Source organism: Dendrobates tinctorius, unplaced genomic scaffold (genome assembly GCF_039654945.1).
Source record: "Dendrobates tinctorius isolate UK_male_01 unplaced genomic scaffold, ASM3965494v1 ptg000072l, whole genome shotgun sequence".
NCBI lineage: Eukaryota > Metazoa > Chordata > Amphibia > Anura > Dendrobatidae > Dendrobates > Dendrobates tinctorius.
In genome coordinates, this window is record NW_027361740.1 from 794,946 (window position 1) to 812,009 (window position 17,064).

Genomic DNA, 17,064 nt, shown 5'->3' on the forward strand with positions numbered 1-17,064 from the left:
AGCTATGGGTCTTTCACATATCAGTGATATCTTGCAGATTGAGTGGTCTGTGCAATATCGCAGTGACATGTCCAATGCCCTGAGCGTCCGCTCAAAATCAGCAATGAAACAATAAAAGGCTGGGAAAAAAATCGGACAGCACTCACATTTTTAACTCTGCAGAGAAAAACTGATGAGAGTGTGATCAAAAACCCCTCACTCCATTTTCTCATATGTGAAAACTGATGTGTCAATTAAGCCTTTTTATGCTTTCGTCATGCAAAAAAAAAATATCAGAGCAAATAACCTGTCCAATCCTCACTTTAACTGGTTATTAAAGGAAGGAGCTATTGTTGTAAAAACTCATTAACACTAGAGCTACGATGTTTCTCGCAATAGTGAGATTGCAGTATTGCTCTTCTCCATTGCATCTAATTTCATACATTGTTGATTATGACTTGTGGCCGACCACAACTGAGACAACTGGGAATGTTTCTAAATGTGCTCAGTTTAGAAGCTTTTTGCCCTCCATGGTCATGCTCCTGAAGCTCAGGTTCTTACCTCATTTAAAATTCCCTCTACTCTGGTTTTGGTTCATTTGCTTATTCTTCTATACAGGTTGCTACAAGAGACCCTACTAATCACCCCCCAAAATTATATTGGGAAGTAGGAAATAAAAATGGGACAAGCCCTTTCAAAATCACCATGGTTCCTCAGTAATGGTACCCAGCATTATCCTTGATACTCTTAACACTTGCTTTTGCTGTGATAGGAAGCAAGGCTCAATTCTGGATATTATGGGGCATTCACATTTGCATGATTATGGTTGGGGGAGAGGAGCAGGGGTGTAAGATGACTCTTCTATAACCAGATGTGTTCAACTACTGTGTTCAAGTACATGCTTATAACCTGAACAGCCAGCCGTAGCCTCCTCAGCATGTTTTGCCACACTGGTGTCAGCAGGAGAATGAGGGCATAATGATCACTGTAGCGTCAGTCCCTTTGATAATGCCTGTAAGCTACTAGAATATGATAAACTATAAGCTACTAGATAGCTGGGACATGAATGTATTTGCACTTTAAAAAGTTAAATTAGGCAATGATGCGCATGTAGAGAGACAGTACCTGACAAAGAGATTGTATGAAAGTAAGGCACCTAAATAGATAGCCGGACTCTGAATGCAATAGCACTTTATAAAGTTATACTAGGTGATACCTGATATATATATATAGAGAGAGAGAGACTACCAAAAAATAAAGCACTAGCACTTTATATACCAATGATCATAACTGAGCTATTGAACATAATTCCCTTCAAAGTACTATGTGGTTTTAATGACTAGGGCCTATTTCTGTCATTTAAAATGTTATTTTAATAGTATCTTGTATTAGGGTGTTTAATAAGGGACCTTTATTTGCCTATGGCAATTAGTGTGAATATAAATATAACCCTGTGCTGACGCTCAGGCTTGGACTTGCCCACAGGAGAATCCTCTGGTGGGCCCCCATGCAGGAGTGGGCCACCACCCTTTTATATGAGCAGTATTTGGCACCATACACTTGATTCGCCATATGCAGACAAAGGCGGCATTTTGTTAATTTAATAATCAAGCCAATTTATTGCTATAGAGTTTTGTGAATGTGGATAGTCAAATTTGCATGTAGATGAGAGGGGGGGGCTGGAGCGGATGTTACTGGTGGGCTCTTGGCCTCCCAGTCTGATACTGCTGATGCTCAAACGGTGCTGCTCTAGTGTTTGAACAGGTTTGAACAGGTTTTGTCTTTTCTTGTTCCTTTTCCCTCCTAAATCTCCATTACTTCAAAAAGTGCAATGCAAATTGCAGGTTGATATGTAAAATCTAGCTGTTGCATTTTCCCCATAGGTTTTATTCATATCCAGCTGTACGTCTATTGATTGCTTTTCTATCTGTGGAAATCTATACCGTAACTTTAATGAATGCCAAATATAAATAGTATTTTAATACAAAATTAAAAAAGATATTTGAAGTAGCCAGGAGCTGACACATCTTGTGACGCCACCTTTCCATTTAACCTATTACACAAAAGAGCTATGCAGACAGTCTCATTACTAATACCTACATCTTTGTCTGCATTGTTGTATTTGGGCTGAAGACAATATTGCAGAATGATCAGAAATTACTGCAAACTATACAAACCAGACAACTGACAAAAAGATCCAGAAAAGTCCTAAAGAACATGCAAATCTAAAAGTCACTTAAAAAATATATTAATATTGGTATGTATACTGTTCTACTAGATTTATACAGCAAAGAATTGCTCTATCCGGACTTGTATATTTACTTTTCGGGTGGCAACTCGTTATCTTTGTTTTTAAAGCCATAGTTGAACATAAAGGATTAATGGAAGCCAGGAAAGATTCTCCTATATATTACTCATATATACACTTGTACATGCTCATACATTTTGCAATGATTCTGATGTTCTCATTCTGATTGCACAATGTTTAGAATGTCCCACATGGGAAATGCAGGATTCTCATATACTAAACTAACTAGAATAATGCTAGTTAAGTATTATGGATATACTTTGAACTGATGGATCAGGATTCTTGAGTCAGAAAATAAATAAAACATACTGAAACTGTACTGATTGCCATTCCAAGTGGTGACATATCACTGGCAAGAAGCTGAGCCTTCCAACAGAACTGTCAGGGTGTGTGCACACGCTGCGGATTCTGCTACGGTTCCGCAGCGGATTTGGCCGCTGCGGGTCCGCAGCAGGTTTTGCTGCGGTGTACAGTACCATTATCCCCTATGGGAATAAAAAACCACAGTGCAGACGGTGCGGATTTTTCCGCACGTTTTTTCTGCGGTTCCGAAACCGCAGAAAGAATTAACATGTCAATTCTTTCTGCAGAATATGCAGCAGTTTGCCATCTCCTCCATTGAGGAGATGACAAACCGCAGGTCTTTTGACCTGCGGATTTACCTGCGGATTTTACAAAATCCGCACGGACAAATCCGCACCCCATTCCGCAGCGTGTGCACACATCATAAATGTGCAAGTGTCAACATTAAAGGAGTTGTGCAATCTAAATAAGTTGGTAAAATGCAAGTTGTTGTAAATACAAGCAACTTTGTAATTTACCTCGTTCAAAATCCTCTCCATTCACAAGAAGAAAAAGTGCGATGATTTTAAATTCTATAGTTTCGAGCTAATTGTCAAGGTGGCCTCTGAGAAGGCCGATTTCATTTAGAAACGCACACTTGCAAGTTTGCTGTATAAGCTGTTGGTGCTCCTGCAACAAGTGGCATAACTACAAAGTTATGGGCCCCGGTGCAAACTTTCAAAAGGGGCCCCCCCATGCCAAAATACATGCGCGGCTCCGTAGACCTTGTACACGCGCGGCTCCGCTCCGTACACCTCGTATACACTGCTCTGCTACATCCACACTGTAAACCCTCCTGACCCCCACATATAAACTTTACCTCATCCAGCACCATGACAACCAGCACAGCAGAGTCTTGCAGACACCATAGCCCCTGATCATGTGATCCCTGACTCCTCCCGTCCTGTGACCTCATCACAGGTCCTGTGCGCACATTGGAGAAAACAGCCTAGCAACGGGCTGCTGTCAGTGCGGTAGGTCTCTGCGGGAGGGCGAGGATGGGGTGCATGGGGGAGTGTGGTGGCTCAGTGCAGTGTGGGGCGTGGGTGGGGGGGTCAAAAATGAGACTGTCCCACGAGAATCAGGACAATTGGGAAATATGCCTGCCGGGCCCCTGATTCCCCCTGGGCCCCTGACTCCCCCTGGGCCCAGTCAGAGTGGAGACTCCTGTGACCGTGGTAGTTACGCCCCTGCCTGCAACGCTGCTTCTGTTCTCAGCCTCACAGTGCACATAGCTTATCCCTGCCACCATCCTGAGCTGTCAGTCATCAGGAGCGCAGGGCCACTAACAAGCAGGAAGCCGAGACACAGATTGAAAGTGAGACAACCCCTTTAACTTTTCAACTAGGTGTTGACAAATCTTCACTTGCCATATAGAGCATCGCTACAGGTCTGACATCCAAACAATATGGACCTCGTCATACTGCTCTCTCATAATCAGGCTGTACTTCAATTTTAATTAAAATGTTAAAGGGATTGTCCATGTTTGGCACAGAAGGTCATCCCGAGGGTGGTAATTCCCTCACGCAACTATGTTAGTTTTGAATGACTGTTCAATTCTGAACAGCCAATCGCAGCATTTCTCATTGTTTCTGCTAGGCGTTGGTGTTATGAGCTCATTTTCTGCTCCACCAGCTGGGAGTTCTCCTTCGTTCTCCCTCTGGTGGTGACAGGAGGTAGTGAGGTTGGTTTAATTGGTAATGGTCTGCCACCTGACGAGGAGGATAATGACTGGATCTCTGGAGTATCAGACTGGATATAAGACAGCTGACGCCCTATCTAGTTGCTGGTGATTCAGTCTGCTTCTCAGGTCTTGGACTTCAGCTCTGCTCCAGTCTTCTCAAGTTAAGTTTGTTTTTGCTAACACTTGCTCTTGCTGGTCAACTCAGTTTTTTTGTGGTCAGCCAGCCCGGCTGGGCTGTGCTGAACTTCCACTCTTATTTATCTGTATTTGCCAATTTGCCTTTTTGTCCTCTATTAGATTGACCTCTTTTTTGCTCTGTCTCAGAATATTTCAGAGTGCTGATATAGTGGGAGAAGTCTAGTGACTTCAGTCAGGCTAGTGCAGCAGATAGCTGTCGGGTGCCACTTCAGGGTGGTGTCTGGCTGTGGCTGCTGGTCCCACTCTGGGACAAGTCACTTTGACAGAAGCTATAGACAGGCAGGTGGGTAGACATGACAGGCACGGCTGAGACACTGGGCAAGCAGGCGGGGCTTGGAGACACAGGACAGGCGGGCACAGCTTGGAGACACAGGACAGGCGGGAATGACTTGGAGACACAGGACAGGCGGGCATGGCTTGGAGACACAGGACAGGCGGGCACGGCTTGGAGACACAGGACAGGCGGGCACGGCTTGGAGACACAGGACAGACTGGTGTGGTATGAGAAGGGACCTGTTCACACAGCAGGTGCAGGAAGGAGGGAGTGGGGTAAGTTGGAACAGGATTTGGACCTGTTCACACAGGAGGTGCAGGTATGGATATAGGCAGGAGTGTTATGAATGAGTCACCGTAGGAGGCAAAAGCAGAAATACAAGCTAAGTCCAGAAAACCAGAGAAGTTGGCAACTATCAGATTGCAGACCCCTGAACCTATCAACACAACTAGCAGTAGCCGTGGTTCCTACGATGCCCTAGATCCCTCGATCACAGCCGGAGAAATACATAGGCCTAAAGAAAGAAAGGGGAAATCTAAACTGCCCCAGAGCAGACCCCAAAGCAATAGGCAGCCCCCAACATATAATGATGGTGAAGCAAGATGAAAATACTAACACAGACAGAAAGATAGACTGAGCAAAGACGGGGCCCCAAAACTACCTAGATAGGAAAGGACAGGAAGGCTGCTGTCTGCAATCTGCCAAAACCCTATCAAAGACATAAGCCAACCAGCTGATATGAAAAAGGCCCTGAAGCAGCTAGGCTTCAAAAACTGAATCAGCACTCAGGTATTTTCAGAAGACAGAGCTAAATGAATTCAGCACACCCCAGCAGGGAATGGCAGAAATCCAGAAAAACAAAGTCAAAACACAAAAGCAAAAGGCAGAGCAGCGAACTTAGCTTTGGAGGAGCAGGAATTCAGACTGGTCTCCAAGGATCCCACAGAGAAATCACCCGCAGGGCAGAAGGGCGTCGACAGCCTTATATCCAGTCCGTAACTCCACTCAGCCAGTCATCATAATAAGCCTCAGGTGTTTGACAATCAGGCTCACTACCTTTCTTCACCAGAAGAGGGAGTTCCTCGGGCCTCAGTAATGAAGGGGAAAATGAACTCACAACACAGGAGTGTGGAGTAGGCAGAGCCGCAGGAGTGCGGAGTAGGCTGGGCGTCTAGGGAGCCGTGCAGGCAGAGCGGCTAGGGAGCCGTGCAGGCAGACAGAGCTGCAAGGGTGCAGATTCACAGACAGAGCTGCAAGGGTGCAGATTCACAGACAGAGCAGCAAGGGTGCAGATGAACAGATAGGGAGGACACAAGGAAAGACACAGCAGGGAAGGAAGCCACGGACAAGGAGAAAGGGAGATTAAGAAGGTAGGACAGAGTACAGACAGGGTACTGGAACCAAGACTCAACGGCCAGGATATTCAGCCTCCTGGCAGGCAGACAAGGTACGAGGCAAGACGAGAAGTATTCCTCCAGAGAAGGAAGAAACACACAGTACAGGGCCTGGCTTCCTCAGCAGCAAGATACTAGCTGAGATTAGACATTGCTCAGGCAATGTTCCAGTGGTTGTGGCAGGGTTAAATAGTCCAGGGCTCTAGGTGATTGGACAGGGACCCATTGGCCAGGTGCACCCTGACTGCATAAGAACCAGAGAGTTCAGGCGCCGCCCCCCTATACACACAGTCAGGAAACATGGAGAGCAGAGGCACAGAGCTGGCAACAGACAGAATTCACAGCATGGCTTGAAGCAGAAAGTAGGTTGGTGTGCGGGGGATGGGAGGCCATGCAGTGATGCCTGCAGGGTTGTTACAACCATCAATACATGTGGGGGGGCTGTCTTTCCTTTGGGGTCTGCTCTGGGGGAGTTAGTTTTCCTCTTTTCTTACTTTAGGCTTATTTAGCTCTCCGGTTGTGACGAGGCGTCCAGGACCATCGTAGGCACGCTCCACGACTGCTGCTAGTTGTGTGTTAAGATCAGGGATCTGCAATCTGCATAGTTACCAACCTCTCTGGTTTTCTGAGACTTAGCGCGTGTTGCTTTTTTTCTCCTCGGTGACCCATTCATAACAGAATCACCAGCCATGCCGCAGATTCTAGGGTACTCAAGAGCAGGAAAAAAAATTTAAAAAAAAAAATAAAAAAAGTGTCAGAATTTTTTTTTTTTTTTTTTTTTTTTTATATTTTTTCCTCTGGGGCCGTAGGAGGATTTTTTTTTTTTCTCTCCTAATGGAGATTACGTAACTGTCTGATCGTGTGGAGCAACTTGCTGCTGAAGTGCAGGGAATTTCTACCTACCTCATTCAGTCACATGTTGCTGAACCCCAAGATCCCTACTCCTGATGTGCTTCCTGGGGATCGGTCTAAATTTCTGAATTTTAAGAATAATTGTAAATTATTTCTTGCCTTGAAGCCTAACTCATCGGGGAGCTCTGTGCAGCAGGTTAAAATTGTCATCTCCTTGCTGTGCGGCGATCCCCAGGATTGGGCTTTTTCTCTGACACCTGAAAATCCTATTCTGACTAATGTGGATGCATTTTTTCAAGCCTTGGTGTTGTTGTATGATGAACCTAATGCCGCTGATCAAGCTGAGAGAACCCTGTTGGCATTAAACCAGGGTTAGGATCCTGCAGAGATATACTGTCAAAAATTCCGAAAGTGGGCGGTCCTTACTACATGGAATGATAGCGACCCATTCATAACACGTTGGGTTCTTGCCTCTGCACAGCAGGAATCCATCGCCTTCTACGGTCTCCCATTCCTCTCCAGCCGCAGAGGAGCCAGCACAGCAAAGACATCGTTCCCAGCGTCTTGCTCAGTCTACTTCTGTTGACTTGGTTACTGCTTCCAAACAGGGTTCAGCTATGGTAACCTGCAATAGACAGCAGCGAGCAGCTCTTGGGACTAAGTCCTTCTTTCGGTCCACTGAGTATGCCCGTGGGAAGTCCTCTCATTGGAGGTCTGAGGTCATGTGCTCAGGTCCTATTGCTCCCATTGGACCACTAGGAAGGTCCCGTAAGGACGCTGCTATAAAAGGTTCGCATGGCCGCTTGGCCGTATGAGGATGGATGCATGTATCTGGTGACTGACTCATTGGAAACCCCTACCATTGGTTGTGTCTGTTGGTATAAGGATTCAGTGTTAGAGTCAGCGCCAAAGGTGGCTGTGCTCACGCCATTGTGCTCCTGGTACTCTGCACACACTAGCATCCGATGGTGTCGCCAACTGCAGGGCACTATCGTACCACAGCAAGTTACACTGACCGCATGTGCGGTGCCGTGCGCAAGTTTAACGCTTTCCTCCCTAGTCCGGGTGGTTAGTGACGTTTGCCAGAGCGGAGCTGTGCGCACGTAGTGCGCTTTATGTATTTAGTTGTTTCCTCCTGGCACTGCAGTTCCAGTGCCGAGCACTAGTGTGTCTAGAGGGACTCTGACCCAGTGTCTCAGGGGTCAGAGTCCTGTGACTATACACTAGTGTTCACACTGCCATGCTCTGTGAGCTTAAACAGGCCACGGCATTTATGTTTGGTGGCTGTGAGGTAACAGAGTCCGCCTCGGTACACACAGGGTGAAGTTAATCCCGTGTGTTCCTTTATTATACCGCCATATCACATCCTCCATTACTAAGGCCTGTTTCACACATCCTTTTTTTGGCATCCACATGGATCTGCCAAAGTGTGAAAAAACGGATCCGTTTCCGTTTTGCCGCAAACGGATCCGTTTTTTTGACGGATCCGCGGTAGCCGCTAATGGAAGTCTATGGGACAAAAAACGGATCCGCCAAAAAAAATGGCGGATCTGTTTTTTAACGGAAAACAACGGATTTTGACGGATTTTAAAAAACGGAAGTGTGATCCATGCCTTAGCAGCAGTTTTCAATCTCTGCACGGTGGACTCCTATTTATACACTCAGAAACAGGTGGCTGCCTCCAGTCTGTCCATTTGTGACCTTGCTTTCACGAGGTGTGTTGGTGTTCTTTGTGCAACATGGCAGAGGGTCCGAGATTCAATACAACTGAGCAGGTTCTCTTCAACTGGCTTTTGTCACGGCGCTTTGGGCAACCATACCCAGTGATAGTGGATCCGAGGAGGAGGAGACGCATGTGGGTACATCCACTTTTGAGGCAACGACTCACAAGAGGTCATTTTCACCGCCTCTATTCTTCTCTGCTGGAGCATCCACTGAAATTTTACCAATACTGTCGCATGAGCATTTCCACATTTGATCGACTCTTGGAGACAGTGCGCCCTGAGATAACCTTTCAGGACACAAGGATGCGCAAAGCTATATCTGCAGAGGACCGACTTCTACTCACAATACGGTATGTACTACACAACCACATTCTCTATGTTCATAATGTGTGGGCTAAAGTATGTTTTTTTGCCTTCTTGGACTAAGTTTAATGCCCTCATCTTACTCCAAATATGGTTCAATTTACACAACAGAATGTTAGGTCTAATATGTACTGCATATCACTTAGTCATTGTGCAACCAAATATGTGTGTGTTATTCTATCTCAATTCCTACCAAGTTTGGTCGGCATGTAACTGATGCTTTTGGACTTTATGCATTCTAAAATTATCCATTTCTGTTGTTCTACAGCTTCCTGTCCACTGGCCTGTCTTATGCCGCCCTCCACCATGAGTTTCTCATTGGAAGATCAACCATTTCAGGCATAGTGAGGTCTACATGTACAGAAATCTGGACAAGACTCCATCAAGTGGTCATGCCCGAGCCCAGGATGGAAGACTGGTTGAGGATATCAAGGGACTTTGAGGAGGACTGCCAGTGTCAGAGACACCGCACTGAACTTGCTCACTGAGCCAGTGCACGTGTCCTGAGTAAAGCGAACAGTGCTCAAAGCTACCTGTGGAGCGGGCAGCAACTGAATAGATGCGTACTTCAGAGCTGCAGGACCTGAAGCACGTGACTGCTGGGGGCGTGGCCTAAACTCCACAGAGCTAGGAGCTGCAAGACAATTCCTAGCAGAGTAACTGCGAGACAAAGTTACCAAGGGGAATAGACAGTGAGAATAGTCAGGATGTAGCCAATGAGTCACACACAGAGATAGCTGTAGGGTACAAGAGGGGCGAGCAGAGAGTAGTCAGGTCACATGCAATGAGTCATACACAGATAATAACGCAGTACAAAATGAACAGGCAAACTCACAACGGGAAACAGAATCGGGTCAGAACCATATAAACAAGCTATAGCAACAAACAGGCACACGGGGGTCAGCACACTAGGCCAATGGCAAAAGTATAACTGGCAGGGATTGAAGCTACCCAGGGGTTTATGAAGCTCTCCCAGAACCAGAAAGAGGCCACAATCATTAACCCCAAGTGTGCAGGTCAAAACCTGCACAGAGCTCCAGACATTAACCCCTGATGTGCAGCTCAAAAACCCGCACTGGGATCATGACAGTACCCCCCTCTCAACGGGGGGCCTCCGGACCCCCAGGCTTCCCCGGGTACTTGGCATGGAACGCCTTAACCAGGCGATCTGCATGTACCGAGCGAGCAGGGACCCATGAGCGCTCTTCTGGTCCATATCCCTTCCAGTGGACCAGGTACTGCAAAGAGCGGTGCACCCGCCGAGAGTCCACAATATGTCCGACCTCATACTCCAATTGACCCTCCACCAGCACTGGAGGAACAACAGTCTCAGAGTTCTCTTTGACAGATCCTGCTGGTTTCAACAGAGACTTATGGAACACATTAGATATTTTTAAGGAGGCGGGGAGACGCAACCTATATGCCACTGGGTTGACTATCTCCATAATCACGTACGGACCAATGAACTTTGGTCCCAACTTAACTGATGGTACCTTTAAGTTGATGTTACGCGTGGAGAGCCAAACCTTCTCTCCCACCTGAAACATGTCTCCCGAGGCTCTCTTTTTGTCCGCAAAATATTTGTATCTCCCCTGGGCTCGAGAGATATTACGCTGGACCTCAGCCCAGAGGTCTTTTAACCGTTGAACGGACCCCTCTGCTCCTGGACAACCGGAATCCACCCGAGAAAACTCCCCAAAATGTGGATTAAAGCCATAGTTAATCAGGAATGGGGACATGTTGGTGGACTGACTCACCCGGTTGTTAAAAGCGAATTCAGCCAACGGTAAAGCATCACACCAATCCTCCTGTCTGGCGGAGGTCAGACACCTGAGAATTTGTTCCAGGGATTGATTGGTGCGTTCTGTCTGACCATTACTCTCCGGGTGATATGCCGACGAGAAGGAGAGTGAGATGCCCAATTTCATACAGAACTCCCTCCAAAATTCGGACCACATGCTGCACAAACAATCTTGACAACATTTCTGCTGAAGGTAATGCTGCCAAGGGAATGAAATGGGCCTGTTTAGAAAACCTATCCACCACCACCCAGATCACGGTATTGCCCCTGGAAGGTGGAAGGCCGGTAATAAAATCCATGGAAAGATGAGTCCATGGCCTATCAGGAACCGGTAAAGGTATGAGTTCCCCAGCCGGTCGGTTATGCGAGCTTTTGGAACGGGCACATATGCCACAAGCAGAAACAAATTCCTTGACATCGGACCTTAATGAAGGCCACCAAAAACCCCTGGCTACTGCCTCTCTAGTGGCCGTGATACCTGGATGAGCACTCAGCCTAGAATCATGAAACTCCTGCAGAAGTCTAGGCCGCAATGAATCTGGAACAAACAGTTTATCGCTTGGCCTGGTTGCCGGAGCTAGGGCCTGAGCCCTTAGGATTTCTTGTTCCAACTCAGTTGAGACCCCCGTCACTACCACCCCTGGGGGAAGAATGGAGGACGGCGGCTCAGGGGGAGACACTGGATCAAAACTTCTGGACAGGGCATCCGCTTTAACATTTTTGGACCCCGGTCGAAAAGTAATTGAGAACTGAAATCGTGAAAAAAAAAAAGTGACCAACGGGCCTGTCTAGGAGTAAGCCTCTTAGCAGATTCAAGGTATGCCAAATTTTTGTGATCCGTGACAACCGTGATAGGGTGAGCCGCCCCTTCCAAAAAGCACCTCCATTCCTCAAACGCCAGCTTGACCGCAAGAAGTTCTCTATTGCCTACATCATAGTTTTTCTCAGCTGAAGAGAACTTCTTGGAGAAGAAGGCACAGGGTTTGAGATTGGTAAGGGTGGCCGGACCCTGGGACAGCACAGCCCCCACCCCCACTTCAGAAGCATTCACCTCCACAATGAATGGTTTGGACGGGTCAGGTTGCACCAACACCGGGGCAGACATAAAACATTTCTTAATCGCTGAGAAGGATTCCTTAGCGAGTACAGACCAATTTTTTACATCAGCTCCCTTCTGGGTAAGATCCGTGAGTGGTTTCACCACTTGTGAGAAACCTTTAATGAATCTCCGGTAATAGTTCGCAAATCCTAAGAAGCGCTGGAGCCCCTTGAGATCTCGAGGCTGAACCCAGTCAGCGATCGCCAGCACCTTCTTAGGATCCATACGAAACCCCTCACAGGACACAATCAACCCCAAAAAAGACAGCTCCTGTACAAAAAACGAACATTTTTCCAATTTGGCGAACAATTGGTTCTCCCTGAGTCTCTGGAGAACTGTCTTTAGATGTTGCAAGTGAGATTGACTGTCCGGGGAATACACCAAAATATCATCCAAATAAATAATAACAAAACGGCCTATCAGATCAGAAAACACAACATTGATGAAATTTTGGAAAATAGCGGCATTAGTTAACCCAAATGGCATTACCAGGTTCTCAAAGAGTCCTTCTGATGTGAGGAATGCCGTTTTCCACTCGTCCCCTTCCCGAACCCTTATCAGATTGTAGGCCCCCCGCAGATCTAACTTGGAGAACCATTGGGCCCCAGCTAACTGGTTACATAAGTCTGGGATGAGGGGAAGCGGGTAAGAGTTCCTTACCGTTATCTTGTTCAGTTCCCGAAAGTCAAGGCACGGCCACAAACCACCATCTTTTTTCTTCACAAAGAAGAACCCTGCTGCCACAGGTGACACAGAAGGCCTGATATGCCCTTTGCGGAGACTCTCAGCTATGTACTCCTTCATGGCTTGGCGCTCAGGCCCAGACAAATTGAACAATCGAGCCTTAGGTAACTTGGCTCCGGGTACTAAATCAATGGCACAATCATAGGGTCTATGCGGTGGCAGCGCCTCAGCCTCGCTTTCGGAAAACACGTCTTCGAAATCTTTCAGGTACTCCGGAATACCTTCCAGATCGACAGACGACACAGACACGGATTTAACAGCGTTAACAAGATGTCCCCGGTTACCACATTTATTATTGCATCCCCATTGAGTGATTTCCCCTGTAACCCAATCAATGGTAGGATTATGGCGTTGAAGCCAAGGCATCCCCAGTACCAGGCCTGCAGGCAAGTTATCTAGCACCAGACAGCTTAGTTTCTCCACATGAGTGGAACCCACTTTTAGAGAAAAAAGTTCAGACCTGCAACAGATACCGTCTTGGTTAAGAGGAGATGAGTCAATTGCCACAAGTTTAACAGGATCATGAAGCCTGACTGTCCCTATCTTATTAAGAGTCATAACCTTGGTATCAATCAGGTTCACAGCCGAACCGCAGTCAATAAAAGCAGTAGTCTGAACAGGACCATAACCAAGTTCCAGTTCCACCTGCAGCACCATTTTTGCACATGAGGAAAATTGTACCTGAAGGTCTGGGTAGCCTCCTCGATTACTACCCAGACCTAGTCGTTTCCCGCCATCTTGGAGGATGACGGACAGGAGGGGCAGTCCTTCTTCCAATGTCCAGATTTCCCACAATAGAAGCACAACTGCTTTTCCCAGCGGCGTCTTCTTTCCTTTCCCTCACAGGTGACAGCGCTCACCTCCATAGCCATAGGAAGAGACTGGGTCTCATCTCCACTGAAGAATAAGGGCGATTCCCGTTGCATAATGCCTCTAGCCCCCAGCCTGCGATCCATGCGAACCGCTTGGACCATGGCATCCTCAAGGGAGTCAGGCGGAGGATGGAGTGCCAAAGCATCCTTCAGACGTTCACACAGGCCTCTGTGGAACAGCCCCCGAAGGGCGGCATCACTCCAGGAAATCTCCGCTGCCCAACGTCTGAATTCAGTACAGAACCATTCGGCCGAGTGCTCCCCCTGACAGACACTCATTACTTTGTCCTCAGCCAACCGCACTCTATCAAGCTCATCATAAATAAGCCCTAAGGCTTCAAAAAATGCATCCACAGACATTCTCTCAGGGGCAGAAGAGGAAAGCGAGAACGCCCAGGCTTGTGGGGACCCCCTAAGCAGGGACATCACCACCCCCACCCTCTGTTTCTCATCCCCAGAGGAGCGGGGTCTCAAAGAAAAAAAAAAGCTTACAGCCCTCCTTAAATGCCCTGAACTCATCCTTGTTACCAGAAAATATATCTGGCAATTTAACTGGGGATTCAGGTGGGATTAAAATGACATCTCTATTCCCCACCTGCTGGAAGCCTGCGGAAAGTACCCCCTGAACTGAGTCCTCAACCCCCCGTTGGGACTGGGCCAGAGCTTGGTGTTCCAAACAAAGCTTCTGCAGTGACTGAGTCAAGCTTTTCACCTGCTCAGATAAAGCACACATTGGGTCCATGCTGCAGAAGTGAGGAGAGAAAAAAAAATTGTAGGCCAGTTATAATGTCAGAGACACCGCACTGAACTTGCTCACTGAGCCAGTGCACGTGTCCTGAGTAAAGCGAACAGTGCTCAAAGCTACCTGTGGAGCGGGCAGCAACCGAATAGATGCGTACTTCAGAGCTGCAGGACCTGAAGCACGTGACTGCTGGGGGCGTGTCCTAAACTCCACAGAGCTAGGAGCTGCAAGACAATTCCTAGCAGAGTAACTGCGAGACAAAGTTACCAAGGGGAATAGACAGTGAGAATAGTCAGGACGTAGCCAATGAGTCACACACAGAGATAGCTGTAGGGTACAAGAGGGGCGAGCAGAGAGTAGTCAGGTCACATGCAATGAGTCATACACAGATAATAACGCAGTACAAAATCAACAGGCAAACTCGCAACGGGAAACAGAATCGGGTCAGAACCATATAAACAAGCTATAACAACAAACAGGCACACGGGGGTCAGCACACTAGGCCAATGGCAAACGTATAACTGGCAGGGATTGAAGCTACCCAGGGGTTTATGAAGCTCTCCCAGAACCAGAAATAGGCCACAATCATTAACCCCAAGTGTGCAGGTCAAAACCTGCACAGAGCTCCAGACATTAACCCCCGGTGTGCAGCTCAAAAACCCGCACTGGGATCATGACAGCCAGTTTCCAAATTGTATTGGGGCCCTGGATGGCAAACATATCCGGGTGCGTAAGCCGCCGAACTCTGGCTCCTAATTCTTCAATTATAAACAATACTTTTCTGTTGTATTTTTGGCTCTGGCCGACCCTCAATACAAGTTTATAATTGTTGACATTGGGGCCTATGGAAGGACAGGAGACTCTAGAGTCTTCAATACTTCCATAATGGCTCGGCGGCTACGCACCAACCAGTTGGATCTACCACCACCACGCCAGCTACCATGCTCCCCTGATGAATCAGTCCCTTATGTCCTTGTGGCAGATGAGGCGTTTCAGTTATCGCGCAATGTCATGAGGCCATATCCTCGGCGCAACCTTGACCACAGGCGCAGCATTTTTAACTTGCGCCTATCACGTGCTAGGCGACTGGTGGAGTGTTCCTTTGGGATTCTTTGTGCCAAATGGCAGGTACTCCAGTCTGCCATTCAGTTGAGTGAACAAAATGTGAATGAAGTTGTGAAAGCCTGTGTGGTTCTGCATAACTTCACCAGGATACATGATTGTTCCTCCTCTGCTGGTGTTGTGCGTAGGCCGGACAATGTGCGCAGGGTGAGACCACCTATGAACCCTCAACGTAGACCGCTCTCTGGCCTCAAAGTGCGAGATATTTTCACTAATTACTTTATCTCACCTGAGGGGGCAACTTCTTGGCAAGAGCATGCTGTGTCTATGTTATAATTTGTTTCTTTAAGTGTGTCTAAATATATATTACTCAACCCCTTATGATTCTATGACTGTTTCATTGCATTGGTTAGTGTATGTTAGTATGTTGACAGGGTTTTTGAGAAATCACACAGACGTTAACTATAGTAGACAAATTTTTAGTTTTGCCTTTTTTTTTTTTTTTTTGGTTTCTTAAAGGCAAACATAATATTGCCATATGAACATTTTGGCAATGGGCAAAATTGTCCTTTTTGCCTTCTTAAACTTTTTTGAAAAGTAACATTATATAACATAACCCAAAAAAACATTAGGCAATAACAACATTGCTGCATGAGAATATTTAAATACAAAGGAAAAAAATAGGTGAGCTCCATCAACAAAATTAATGCTAAAAGATAACACTCACATTTCTTCAGAATGTTTTCCAATCATAGAAATATTCCACCATGACAGGCAAGGCTACCTCACGGCTTTCAGACAGATATTACCTGTCTGTAGAACAGAGAATATTTAACCATGCTATACTGGAAAGGATGAAAAAACAAAACTCACTTGTTAAGACATAGAGAGAGAGAGATATTCTGAAGGCTGGTCGCCTTGATTTGTTACTATAGATTGCTAGCAAAAAAGGTGACTACTTCACTAAGGCCAGCACGCCTTTCCTAGGCATTAGCAAGTGAGTAGTGTATTTTCATCCTTTGACTTTACAATATAGCGCGTTTAAATATTCTCTTTTGTACACACATGTAATATCTGTCTGAAAGGCATGAGGTAGCCTTGCCTGTCATGATGGATTCTTAATATGATTGGAAAACATTGTTAAAAAATTAGAATGTCAAATTTTGTAACAAAGTTTGGTGATGGAGAACACCTGTTTTTTTATTTTGTATTTGGAGCACCAGTGAAACCGCACTAGACATCTATGGCCATCAGACTTATAAATCCTCATAGGTTGGGGAAGGGGAACGTGGAAGAGCAGCCTGTGGGTGCTGCTGGACACTGTGGCCAACATCGCCCTGTGTGGGGCCATACTGTTGCCCATGATGTGGGAATTGTCCTGCCTCCTGGGACTGTTGGTGATACTGGCCAGAGTAATGATGGGGAGGGGCATCTTGTTGTCTGTGGTAGACACGTGGCTCATACCCACCAAGATAGCCATATCGTCCCCAACCAGGTTGGGAGCAGCCTCCAACACTGGGTGGGTACAAGTGGCCATATTGGTGGGGTTGGCTAGAGGCTGACATTTGTGGCTGCTGAATAGAAGGTTGGGTAGTGGGAGGAAGGGGGTGAGGTGTAGGCCCACGT

At 46.8% G+C, this 17,064-nt stretch overlaps 1 protein-coding gene across 1 annotated transcript in view; it reads right to left on the reverse strand.

Moving 5' to 3' along the window:
* Window positions 1–17,064, reverse strand: part of PLA2G4A (phospholipase A2 group IVA) — a 320,423-nt gene that overhangs the window by 206,410 nt on the left and 96,949 nt on the right. The gene's annotated exons all lie outside the window — the stretch shown is intronic.